This window comes from Rhineura floridana, chromosome 2 (genome assembly GCF_030035675.1).
Source record: "Rhineura floridana isolate rRhiFlo1 chromosome 2, rRhiFlo1.hap2, whole genome shotgun sequence".
NCBI lineage: Eukaryota > Metazoa > Chordata > Lepidosauria > Squamata > Rhineuridae > Rhineura > Rhineura floridana.
Window position 1 is genome coordinate 23,686,059 of NC_084481.1, and position 14,065 is coordinate 23,700,123.

Sequence of the window (14,065 nt, forward strand, 5' to 3'; positions counted from 1 at the left end):
CTGGGCCTGGTCAGTGCCTGGATGGGTGTTGGCCTGCAACCCAAATGTATGCCATCTTGGGACCCATGAGGGAAGAACAGCCTGATATGAATGTAATTAGGGTTGCCAGGTCCATGGCCTGAGACTGATCCTGTATCTTTAGGAGAAGGTCAGCCAAGTGCAGGTGTTCTTGCAACTGTGTAATGGGAAAAACCACAAGGTGGAATTCTCCCTCCCCCCTCCACAACTTTTACAGAAGACCTCTTGGAGACTGGGCCTGGCAACCAAGAGGTCTTCTGCATCTTTAAAATTTGTGGAGGGGGGAGGGTGAATTCCACCTTGTGGTTTTTCTCATTACAGAGTTGCAAGAGCACCTGCACTTGGCTGACTTTCTCGTCTCCTAAAGATACAGGATCAGTCTCAGGCCAAGAACCTGGCACCCCTAAATGTAATAAAATATAGAGTTTTTCAATGGAGACTGTGAATCAGGTCCCCATTAGACATTACGGTGGCAATGTTAGGAAGAAGGCTACTTTGCTCAAACAAAATGGCTTGTGTCAATGCATTGCGGGGAAACATTTTGCCTGGCTTAAAACTCACCGCTGAGAAACAGCAAGTACTCACAGCTGAACCGAGCTAATTGGGAAGTAGAGTGAAAGCACCTATGTTATCAGTCTCAAGATGGTGCCTCAATGCCACCGCTCTGAGAAACTGCATGTCCATTAGGGAGCGAAAACCCTGAAATATTCCATCATCAGGAAGCCCTCTGATTGGCTAGTTAAATTTTAGCTGTTGACAGGGTTTTCCCCCCCTTAAAAATGATTTGGTGCTTTTGCTAAGTGCCCCATCTTGCCTGATGGTATCCAAGATGCACATCTCTGGAGAAATGTGGAACCATGGGGTCAATTTACCTGTCTTCCTATGTTTGTAAAACTGTTATTTTAGTCTGTGACTTGAACTCTTTGTATTTTGGTATTATACCTAACCTTCTGAGTGTTTGGTTCAAGAAACTTATATGCGGCTATGTTTTTGCACTTACTCTTATTTTAAGCTGCCTGTTATTTCTTCAGCGTGTGTTCATTGCAAGGGGAGTTTTGGCTCTGAATCCAGCACCTTGATCAGGAAGGCACAAGCTACTGTGTAATTGGGATTTTTGGCCTGAGGCTCCAGGACAGTGAATGCAGTTTGGCTCTTGTCCAGTAGAATCTCTGGGCCCATCCATACTAAACTGCAAAATCCATGTTTTCCTTGTTCGGTTGGTAGCCTCGAGATCCATACATGTCCTGTTTGTGGTCGGATTATTGTGAAAACCCAATTATCAAGCATCCATATGTGTGGGCTTTTTGTTGTTGCTGTTGTCTAAATTGCTGTAGCATTGGCCACTCCCCTAAGTCCACCCCTTTTCAGTGATTGGTCCGTAATGGTTGCTTGCTTTTCACGTGCTTTTTCGGAAGAGCACAGAAACTTATATCTCTTTTTTAAATGCCCACGCATGTGCAGGTTTGTGGATGTGCTAGTGGGTGAGGAGGAGACAGGGGATTTGGCATATGACAGAGGAACATCCACGGACCTCCTATTGCAGGAAAGTCCGTAGCATTGCATCCGAGCGCACAGACGTTAATGCGATTGATTATCGATACAGGAAAGCATATGGGGTTTTTGGTGGTATTTCTAATGCAGATTTGTAAACGTGAAAACCCGTACTAGCCTGCAATGTCGTATGGATGATGGTGAATTAATGACGACACAAAGCAACCACAATGCAGATTATCGAGTTGCATATGGGCCCTCTGGCTGGTCTGTTTCTGGCATTTTGGGTTTCCCCTTAACCCAGAGCAGAAGACCAGGTTAAAGGGGTGGTGGCAGTGTACCTATCTTGTAGGGCTGGTGTTTGGCTTCAAGTCAGTCCTAGCAAGGGTCACATGGATATGCCTGGCTGACACCAGCTATTCCGGGTTGGATGGATGGTCCCAGGTTCTTTACAGATGTGAAAGTTGTTCTTCCTTGCAGTTCTGCTGTAACATTTAAAGGCCTGCCATCATATGGATGGGATCAGCCATACAGGTCCTTCATGCCACATGACTGTGTGGTAAGGGCCTGCTCTATTGGACCTGCTCACATGGGTATGAGCTTTTGAATATTACATCAGTGTCACAGAAAAGCACTTCACGTGCCACAGGGCTCCATATATGCTGGACCTCCTCATTTCGCCTGTGATGCTGTTTTGGCCAAGCCACACGTACCCAGACTACACCTGACATACATGTGTTCAGGAGTGGGTCAGATAAAGACACAGCTCAACAAAGGGGGATTTCTGGGTCCCGTTAGCTGGATCCAGTTCACCCCTGTAATACCATGTTGTAAAGTCTACAGAGCACCTAAATAGGGACCATTTCGCAGTGATGGTCTCGTGAACACTTCAAGAATACATGGAGGTCCTGAAAGACTTGCTGAGAGACCAGTTCCATGTGGCTCCTTTCCTCCTGGAATTGTTTCCATCTCAGCTGGACCTCATAAGAACGTTGCAACTTGAAGAGCTGGTGCCTGAGCCTGCTTTTTCCTTCTCTCTCTCCCTTTTTCCTTTTGTGTTGTGTCTTTTAGATTCTAAGCCTGAGGGCAGGGACTGCCTTAAAGTAATCAGTCTTAATGTAAGCTATTCAGCCTTCCTGCTTGTGTAACGGGGCTTCCCTCCACCTCCCACCACGCCCTCCCCAAATCTTCTCCAGGGTTGGGGAACACCCTATAACAGATTTAGAGGGGTGTGTGTGTGTGATGTTCCATAGCGCAAGGAGCAGAAAAAGAGAAGTTGCGCTACATTGACTTCCACCCTTCATCAGTAGAGTTCTGTGATCACAGAAATGCAAATAATTGTCCCTTGAAGCGTTGGGTAACACTTGAGGAATGAGCACATGACAAAAGGCAGGACAATTTAGGGTGTTCTTTCTTCAGCTAGATAACTTAACTCTACAGGACAGAACTGGTTCCTATCAATTTTTTATAGGATGCTGATGCATATGCTCCAGTGGCCCCTGTTTTATGGTCCCTGACTTGGTAAATCACTGTCTCTGTTTTCCCCCAGTTTCTGCCTTTGGGGGATGTTGTATTCAATTGTATAGCACACATTGTTAGAGTTGTCATTTTTCAGGATTCAGCTCTCTCCTGAGTCTCTGGAACAGGAGCAGGGAAAACTTTTCTGTCTGCTGCATTCCCTTAGGGGAAATCTGCCAGCAGCTTCAGGCCAGAGGATGGATAGAGGGAGGGGTGGTAGGTGGTGGGGCCCAGTGTTAAAAGCAGGCAAGACCAGAACCAGAAGTGGTCAGTGCATCCCTTTCTCACTGTGCCTTCTCCTGATAGCTTTCTCTTTCTTTCTGCTAGCCCCTCCCCAGAGCTTGGAAAAGTTACTTTTTTGAACTACAACTCCCATCAGCCCCAGCCAGCATGGCCACTGGATTGGGCTGATGGGAGTTGTAGTTCAAAAAAGTAACTTGTCCAAGCTCTGCCCCTCCCCCTCCATTTCCTCCCTCCTTGCCATCCACATTAAATTAGGCCAAGGCAGGGTCATGTGAAATTAGTCCAGCCTTACTCTAGAAGTTACATTTCACAGTGGGGAATGAATGCATCTTGTCTCTAGTGCATGCCTATGCACTTAAAAACCAGTGTGGTGCAGAGGTCAGAGTGCTGGACTGTGACTTGGGAAATCAGGCTACAAGTCCCCTTCTCATCCATGAAGCCCACTGTGTGACCTTGGGCCAGTTATTCTCTCTCAGTCTAATCTTTTAAATAGAAACCTTATCCCTGTCTGCATCTATGTTGGAATTGTTTTTAAGACTTTTACTTTTTTTTAAAATATATGTTTTTAAGATGTTTTTAGTGGAAAGTGGGATTGGACCAAGATGAAGGAGGTGTGAAAATTGGAGAGAGAAATATCAATAATTTAAGATATGTAGACAATACCATACTACTAGCCGAAACCAGTAACGATTTGAAACGAATGCTGATGAAAGTTAAAGAGGAAAGCACAAAAGCAGGACTACAGCTGAACGTCAAAAAGACTAAAGTAATGCCAACAGAAGACTTATGTAACTTTAAAGTTGACAATGAGGACATTGAACTTGTCAAGGATTATCAATACCTTGGCACAGTCATTAACCAAAATGGAGACAATAGTCAAGAAATCAGAAGAAGGCTAGGACTGGGGAGGGCAGCTATGAGAAAACTAGAACTGAACACTAACGTCAGGATCATTCAGACCATGGTATTCCCGATCTCTGTGTATGGATGTGAAAGTTGAACAGTGAAAAAAGTGGATAAGAGAAAAATCAACTCATTTGAAATGTGGTGTTGGAGGAGAGCTTTGCACATACCATGGACTGCAAAAAAGACAAATAATTGAGTGTTAGAACAAATTAAACCAGAACTATCACTAGAAGCTAGAATGATGAAACTGAGGTTATCATACTTTGGACACATCATGAGAAGATATGATTCACTAGAAAAGACAATAATGCTTGGAAAAACAGCAGGGAGTAGAAAAGAGGAAGGCCAAACAAGAGACGGATTGATTCCATAAAGGAAGCCATAGACCTGAACTCACAAGATCTGAAGAGGGTGGTTCACAACAGATGCTATTGGAGTTTGCTGATTCATAGGGTCGCCATAAGTCGTAGTCGACTTGAAGGCACATAACAACAACAATCATTTGTTTGCCACCCTGGGCTCCTTCTGGGAGGAAGAGAGGGATATAAAATTAATAAATAATAATAATCTACCTCCCAGGGGTGTTGAAAGGATAAAATAGGGAGGGAGAAAGCCATGTACACCACCTTGAGCTCCTTGGAGGAAAGGTGGTATATTCATGTAATGAATAAATGTGGCCACTTTGGTGCCATGCAATGCACACCCTGCCATTTCTCAATCTGATGTTAACATATTGTTATGGGATTTGCGGGTTGAGATGGATGATTTCTATGAATCCCCTTTTCAGCCTCTGATTTGGGATCAGCAAAGGAAGAAACCTGGTCCACTGGTCAGACTAGTTTCCTTTGTTAAGCTAGCGCGTGAGCTAATGGGTTTGTCAGGTGGCCGCTATTAGCACATGTAAGAATATAGCACAGAGAGAATATCACTATTGGAACTGTTTCTGAAGAGAGGCCCTGCTGTTCACCCCGCCGCCCCCCAGATCCAGGAGCCAAAGAGAGACTTGTGTTTTTTAGACTAGTCTGAGGAAAGGCTGGGAGCTGAAAAGAGACAGAGGGCTTGCTTGCTCTGTGTGTCTGAAAGGACTCCAAAAACTATGGGTGATGAGGAGCAAGATCTGATGGACTGTTAATGAAGAGAACCCCTCCATCTTATGATCAGGCTGTGAATATGTGTAAATAAACCACATATCCTAAAGACACCACAGTCTCCGCTGACCTACTTTCCATGGAAACCAAACCCTGGGTAAACACAGGAAGCCCTGGAAGTCTCGCACCCCTCAGAGATTGGGGTGGCGTATTTTGCGTATATTGACAACATTTTGGTGTCCTAAGTATAGCTTTAACTGAAATAACAAAACTTCCTCCTGGCTTTTAAATCCAGAAGACATGCAACTGCAGAGTAAATGAGCATGAAGCAGATGAAGTGCGTGTGTGTGTGGTGAGCTCAGAAGTGCTTTTTGGTATGAGAAGGGTGAATGGATGTTACTAGTGTGTCACTATTTGTGTCTGACATGTAGGAGGGGATGTAGCTGTAGGACACCATACTTTAACTGACACTGCCTAACGCCTGTTCACTTCTTTGTAAGCAGCCTTAACACAGTACAATCTGACAAGCTACAGCATCTTGAAAAACCTCTAGTAAAAGAGAGAGACTTTTGGCACTGGGGAAGATTAATAGAACCAAGGTTAGAAAGATAAAGAGGGAACCACCTTACCTCTTTTGTCCTTTATTTAATGAGCTGGCCAGCCACTTTTAGTGCTCCACTTTGACCTTTTTGAGGAAAGAGGCTTTCTTCTTCTTCTTTCCAGATTATGAGGAAAGGCTGAATTTTGCCACTGCTACAGTTCATTCCCCCCCATAAGATTTTGGTTTCATTTCTACAGAAGGCACTTCTGACATTCAGAAATGAAGCCTCCCAGCTTCTGCTACAGAGCTGTGCTTTATTGTTTTAGTGAGACAACTTGCCTTCAGTTGCTTGTCTCCTACCCGCAGGACTGCCGCCATGGTAGTCCTACTCAAAGTAGACCAACTGAAGTTAATAGACAGTTCCTTAATCTCAGTGGATCTCCTCTGAGTAAGGCTGAGTTGAATACAACCCTTTTAAAAAAAAGGGATCAGTTACAATCTGCTTTGTTCCTGCACCACTTGAAAATGGCATGGCACCTAGCAGACAGCCTCATCCAGTTAAATCTGCAACCTCCCTCTATACTCCATTTTAAGTCTCTGACTAAATGTAGGTGTGACAGTTGCAACCTCTAGCCAGCTATACTCTTCCCCCCGCCCCTGTTCTACTTTATATCCAGGCTGATGAAGTGTTCTGAACTCAGAAGCTTGTTCACTATTTTCTGGCATTTTGGCTGGTCCTCATTCTCCAATTGTGGATTTTGGATTTTTTCTAATACTTCAACACCATTTTCCAATACTGTTTGCATTCATCTGTCAGGTGGCCACTTATGCACCACCAAGGAGGAGGACAAAGGAGGATACAGATTTATACAAAATGTGCATAAGTTTGTTTATATGCATAGATACAAATTTAGAAGTAATTACTATATTGAAATACAGTACATCTCATGATTGCGGGGGGGAGGGGAAGATTGTGACCAGGTGACCTGCTGCTTGTTGGCCAGTTGCTAGCAGCTGATGGGCAACTTCAAGGTCCCTGCACTCCCTTCCCATGGTTCTTTATCTTTAAACCAGACCTGGCTTTCAAGTAAAGGACTCCTTCAAATATAGGACTGTCCTCTCTGACAGCCCTCCAATCGGGCCACAGAAAACATGGCTATCTTATTCTATTATCATTTTGCGTAATAGGGCAGCGGCCTTTCCCCACTTTTGTGCCCCTATTTGTTGTTGAACCACAACTCCCATCAGCCCCATCCAGCATGGCCAATGGTCAGGAATGATGGGAATTGTAGTCCAGCAACATCTGGGGGCACAAAGATTGGGAGCCGCTTACACCTAGCCAGAAAAAGAGAGAAAGTATATCACCAGAAAAGAAGGTGTTGATTTATATGTATAGATGTACATTTAGAATAATTACTATAAATAGAAAAGCAATAAATCTCACCTTAGTGGGAAACGCTGAGCAGGTGATCTGTGTACCTCCTGGACTGCTGCAGGGCCCTGCTACTTCAAGGCACCTTCTAGGCTCTTTAAACCAGACAGTCCTTCAAACAAAGAACACCTCCAGTCACAGCAGCAGTAGCAGGAAGGGAAGTCTGGTTGACAGCCAGATCCTTTTCCTGTCCCCGAGTTCAACAGAATTTACTTTCATTAGGCATGCATAGGATTGCTGTCTAAGATAGCCAGAGTGACTGATAGGCTGCATTCACATTGCACTTTATTCCATTTCCCTGACCATTCCTTACCTTATAATTTCTGCATTTTATTTGATCTTTCACGTGATGTAAAAGTCAGTTTTGGAAATCTAGCAGAATAAAGTGGAAGTTTAGCGCTCATTTCCATGAGAAATGATTCTAGGAATAATCCATTTGCAAGCTTTGAAACCGCAAAAATAGCAGGACTTAGCTGCAGCTGCTTATGTGACAGGCTGCGATGCAGTACCATGACATGCAATGCATTCCCATCCTTTAGGCTCATGTCAATTCACCTGACAAAAATTGTGCCAGGGTTCTGGCATGCAGGTAACTGCACTGCGCATGTGTACAACAGTTGGGCAATGGCAACAAGTCCATTGTTCATCGTTGCAGTGTGAATGAAATTTAGCGTGACATGGTGCTATATCGGTCAAAAAGCCACAGTTCCTTAATGCAACAGGTACGGGAATGTGAAAGGAATGTTAGAAATCAGGACAGAAGCGCTACCATCATAATCAGGTCAACTAACACAATAAACCCCATGTCTGAATGCAGCCTGATAGTATTCCCACTATTTCTTTTCAAGGTTTCCTTTAACAGGATTTAAAGAGGAGAATAAAATCTCTCTAGTTTTCAACACATTTGCTGGAGAGTTCCATTGAATTCAGTGGGATTTACGTTCAACTAATCACACATAGTTCTATCAGTTCCAGTTGGACTTGTATATCCATTCCATGCATATTTAAATGCATCCCACTCTCATCAATAGGACTTGCTTCCACTTAAGTATGTATAGAACTGCAGTAGGATTAATTGTAGTAATTAAGTTCCATTGATTTCAGTGGAACTTGGTCTCAAACTAAGGTTAGAGTCCCAAGCACAGAGGCAGACTACAAAAAGAGACAAGCCCCAAAACTGAGGAAAAAAGACAAGACAGCAATATCATACAGCCAGGAGAGTGGCTGTATGCTAGTGCCAGGATGGATTTTTTGCATTCCACAATGAATGAACATACTCCCCATGCCATTCTGAGGCTTCCCATAAGCTCATTTCAAAACAAAACCTTGCAAAACTTTTAGTCCTGAACTCAGAAACACTTGCTTAACAACCTTGTAAATTTTCAGGGTGATACACAAAACAGTCAGAGAGAATAGAGAGTTCAAAGTGAAAAAAGAGGGGGGGGAAGACCCCTTTTGGACTTTTATGTCAGTCTCCTAGCAACTCTCAGCACCCTTCACTAACTACACTTCCCAGGATTCTTTGGGAGAAGCCATGACGGTCTAACGTGAAATAAAGGCCTGGTGTGGATGTGGCAAGTGACAGCCTTGGTTTAAATGTGGGTGGGAGACAACGTGTGCCTGCTGTAGAATAAAAAGGTGGGGAAAACGCTGAAAAACAATACTGTTCACAATGTTTTCCTTTTGGAAAGGAAAGGGGCTTCTCCCCTGCCCAGTGCCCACCCACCCAATCTCTTCCCCTCCCCCATCCTCCCCTCCTTGCCCCTCCCACAGGTCAGTTTCATCTATCCTAAGCATGTTTGCTCAGGAGTAAATTCCACTGAACTCAAAAAGCATGCAAATGATCAAACCTGCCCTCCCCTCCACCTCCCTCCTATCCCCTCCCTCTTGCCCCTTTCCTCCAGCTTCCTTGGCCCCTCCCTCCCCTTCCCCATCCCTTTCCAATCCCCTCCTCCCTCTCCCCTCCCCCTCCCAATTTTAAGCGTGATTGCACATGAGTAAATCCCATTGAACTCAATAAGCATGCAAATGATCAAACCCGCCCTCCCCTCCTCCTCCCTCCCCTCCTCCTCCTCCCTCCCATCACTTCACTTTTGCCCCTTCCTTCCCCTTCCTTCATGAATATACATTCAAATGCTTACAACTTTCTTAAAGTAGTATGACGATGAGGTTGTAGTAACTCCTAAAATACCCCCATTTGAACTCCTCTTGAGTTACAAGGCAAAGTGCAGCAGCTGAGGAGGACAAGAGTGCAAAGAAGGGGAAAAAACCCTATTTCCCCCCAGTTTGGGTTCAACAGAGAAAAATTCCTTCTCAGCTCCACTTCAGGCAAGCAGCCACACTTGCACTACTAGATTAAATGGTGGGTGGGATATTCCTTCAGCGTGGTCAATCAGGATGCACTTTGAAAGAGAGAGATTATTTTGTCAGGTCTATCTGAGAGTCTAGTTCTCACTGAAGTAGCCATATCTTGGCTGTACCATTAATTTTATTCACTAATAGGCAAAAAAACCCTTGCAGTTTAACAACGTAGCTATAGCCCACAGATATTTCTATCAAATTTTAAAAAGCAGGGAAATTGGGCAGCTATAGTGAATGCACCAGGGGAGCAGGAGACCTGACCTCCTCTCTGAGATATTGGACTGCCCTACAAATTGGTCAAAATGCAAACACCATTTGGGTTGGTCTTTCACAGTCCAATCCACTTGCTGTGTAGCTTGCAAGAATTTGGTAACATGTGCCTCTGAGCATATGGTGAGTGGTGGCAACACCTGCCATCTCCAAAGACAGAGAATTATATTTTTATGTTTGTTGGTGTTCTTCTTACTTTGCTTCTTTCCTGTGTTACTAATGTTTCTAAAGAGAATCTAAACTAGAAAATTTTATTTCTCTCATTATTCATCCTAGAAACCTGTGTCAACTTTATTTTTATTAATTTCAAAGCCTTTTTATTGGTGAATGTCATATGATGGTGAAGACAGCCTTTTGTGTTTCAAATTGGAGGTTATGTTCTATTTTTATTTTGGGTGCATTCACAGTTGAATCTGAAACTGCAGTTTGATGTAAAATCAGACTGATTCCAATATGTTGCTACTTCAGCAATGACTCTTAGCTGTTGGAAAAAAGAGGATGCATGTTTTCAGCCTGCTATGTTTAAACCACTTTATTTAAGGGTTCTGCTGTAGTCTTCTTTGGAGAATACACACACACACGAGTGTTTGCTTTTTTGGTTAAAAATGAGGTGCTGGTACTCATGCCTTGATAAAATTGCTGTGGGTGGCAGCACAAAATGGTTGTCAGGGACAGAAAAAGAAAAAGAGAAAGAGGTGCTGCTACTCTGTAGCAGTGAGTACAGTCCCCCCAAAGAGCACAATTCAGTCATTTGGACTTCTACCTGGAAATGTTACAGCCCAAACACAGGGTTGAGCGGAGTATTACTCATCAATGGGCCTATTGTTGAGTCATGATGGTTCTCATTGCCAATGTCCTTTCTATGGGCCTTGAAAGTGAACCTGCAAGGGAAAGACTGAAGTTAGACATGAATCTCCATAGATGATTAGTGCAGGGGATAGACCAGAATCAATCAAATCTGCAAAATGAAGACAGCATGCTTCTGGCATGTAGAAAAATTGAGAGCGACTTGACAATAGTTTTTTTGTTAAGTCATCATGATTGTTACCAGATGCCATGCCAACAGAGGACAATTAAGCCATGAAAATGGTGTGAAGTGGCAGGACCATTATTGTTTTTGTTTAATCTGGATTGGAGCCCAAATTAAATGCCACACAGTGGCCCTCTATTCTGTCAGTGTGGGGTCCTCTTTGACATGCATCCGGCCTTAAACCCTTTGACAAATGGGTGGGGGAAAGGGGGCTGTGAGTACGTGATGTCTCCAAATGACAATGGCTCTGTCAAATCACTGGCACAAAGGAATAGGGGAAATGACTTACCTCATTTACTTCTTATGTAAGACTGTTCTGCACTTTGTGACTTGGAATCAAAATACATGTCGCCAGGTGCACAACTGTTTGCAGCCTGGTGATCCGGAGTGATCAGGACTGCAGCTTCTACTTGCCTTCTCCCATATGGCATGGAACTTGGACCTGAAGAGTACAGACATCCCATATGTCAAATGGGGTAGGGAAGAAAAACTGTAGGTTATATGGATAGGCAACTGTTGATTTTACCTATATTATTAACGTTTTATTATGTCTTTAAAGACTGTTGACTTTATCAGTATTATAAATATTTTATGTAAACCACTTAGAGGGGTTTTCTTTTTATTTAAGTTAGGGGTCGCCAACTTTTTGGACCAGAAGGCATGTTTCAATTTTTGAGAGAATGCTGCGGCCACAAGTCAAAAAATGGCTGCCATGGGGGCATGGCATAACACAAAATTAGAGAATAGTTGTGGTGAAGCTTTTCCCATAATTGTATTTCTAGAAAGGGCTTGACCTGAAGAATTTCTGCCTGCCACAAAACTCCTGTTTAAAGGCACAAAACTCCTGTTTTCCCCAATGCCAACCCTAAACCAAAGCCTAGGCTGCTGTGCTGTACCCACTTACCTGGAAGTAAGCCCCATTAAACACAAAGAGACTTACTTCTGACCAGACATGTATGCCATCGTACTGTAAGTTACTTACATAGTGAATTCCTAATTAGTCCCTGGTCTCCTGCAAACCAGGAGACATGCCTAAGCCTCTTTGCAAAGTTTTTACATTTGCCTTTGGGAGGGTAGGGGATTCTTTGACATTCACCCGCACTTACTATATTTTAGTATTTGCAGAAAATAACTTCTAGTCACTACCTGATCTCAGATGAACTCATCACAGGAAAGATGCATCATGGTTGCTAGGGGAAAAGGGAAACTATGGAGATTCCAAGAACTGGAAAAAAAGCAGAAAAAGTACACTAAAAGGGAGGGCAAAACAGCAGCTCTTTAGGACCCCAGTGTCATGGGCCCCATGAAGAACCTTTGGCAGGATTGGGAGGATGAAGAGTGTGTTACAGATGTCACTGAGGGGGCTGGAGAAAACACAGGAGAAATGTTTCCAGAAATCTCTGGCAACTCAGAGACTCATGAGTCTAATGATGCCTGTACCTCCCCTGTGTCTATGGCAGAGATAAAGGAATTCCCACTGGCACCCAGCCCAGACCTATCTGTTGCACAGATAAAACGTAATGAACAGCCTGGACTTGTCTAGAGAGAGAAAAGTGAAAGTAATATGTCACAGTCAGAGATGACAATTTTGCCAAGGTCACGAAGAATTGAGAAAAGGAGACTTCAGTTAAAGAAATGAGTGTCTCTCCCCAGAAACAGCTCTTGCCTTGCACCACAAGCTAGAAAATGCCGGAGTAACTAGTACCTAGTAGAGTGCCCACCCACCTGTCTTATATTTAGAGTGGCTGGACATGATAAGGTCATTGCAACAAAATCTACTGTTGCCTCCATGTGCCTGGTTTGTCTAGTCTGTTCCTGTTCTGTATCCTGAATTATGCCTAGAGTGTGTGATGCTGTGTTCCGGTACTGACTTCTGGAATAAAGAGTCATGGAAAATCCAGTCTTCTAGTACTGAGTCTGCTTCTCTGGTTGGGAGCCAGGATACCCAGGTATTCCTATTCCCTGGTGTACAAACAACTCACTTATCAATCATAGCTCTGACTTCAGTCAATAGCTTATAACACTGACAGGCAGGAGCAGCCAGGCTGGCTCATTCCAGAAATAGCTTAGAAGTGTACCTGCATATTTTGCTCTATAACATTCCTTCTAAGAGGGCTAGAGACTTACTTTATTTAAAAAAATGAAAGTTCATATTCTGGGCAATGGCACCTGATGTAACTGATATCAATCTTGTTAAGTAAATAATAAGAATAAATATGAAACTGCTGATTGGCAATGCCTGTGTCGAGGCACTGACACAAAGAGGAACAGCAAAGAAGAGGTCTACCTCACTGAGTGCTACCTACCAAGTAACTGCACAGGTCTTCTCCAACCAGGGTCTTCTACATGTTCTCATCTTGGCATGGAATACGGACCTGAAAAAAAGACCAAAGATCCCCCTTGTTATATGCATGAGCAAGAATAGATGGGTATATAGCAATGACTGACAATGCCAGTCTAACTCATCCACGGCTACTCACCCAAGTCGCTAAGTATAGGATTGTGCCAGACTGCAGCTCCAGAGCCATCGACCTCATCCTCTTTGCTTCTCCATGTCCTCTTCTACATGGCAGAGAGCATAGACCTGAAATGAACAGATGTGCCCTATTGTCAAAGGAACTGTGGGTGTGTGACATCTTTCCAACTATCCATGCCTGTCTCAAGGCACTGCTGCAAAGGGGAAGACATTTATTTATTTCAGAGCATTTCTAACTGGCTTAATATTTACAAATCTCTGAGAGGCATACAAAAAGAATATTAAAAACTATGAAACAGTGTAATAGACATGCTAAGACAGCATGATAACAAATAAAGACAAGAAGAGATACAGTAAAAACAGGAATTCCGAAATAACAGGGTCCAATCTTATGGAGCAGGGGAAGCCTGGCAAAAAGAATAGGGAAGAGGTCTTCATCACTAAGTGCTACTCACCAAGCAGCTTCTTTTCTTGTGTGTGGCTGCAGTTCTCCACCATGTTCCATCCCTTTTTCATCCCATGCAATCAGCTTTGCGGACCTAGTAAAAAATCATGGTGGCAATCCAGTCAATGCTTATCTAGGAGTAAGGCCCACTGAACTCAGAGAGGCTTACTGCATGGAATTCAGCTCGGTGGCCTATGCATCTCAAAAGCAACAGGAAACCAGGGAAAAGGGCAATCCTGAGAAAGT

The 14,065-nt window shown here is 43.6% G+C and overlaps 1 long non-coding RNA gene across 1 annotated transcript; it reads right to left on the bottom strand.

Annotated features, from left to right (window-relative positions):
- Positions 1 to 10,581: 10,581 nt before the first annotated feature.
- LOC133378097 (uncharacterized) lies at positions 10,582 to 13,906 on the bottom strand. Its single transcript, XR_009760856.1, has 6 exons — positions 13,830 to 13,906; positions 13,379 to 13,482; positions 13,205 to 13,273; positions 12,045 to 12,123; positions 11,188 to 11,340; positions 10,582 to 10,749 (listed from the first exon to the last, which is right to left on the bottom strand). It is a non-coding gene; the product is annotated as an uncharacterized LOC133378097 (long non-coding RNA).
- Between the last annotated feature and the right edge of the window lie 159 nt (positions 13,907 to 14,065).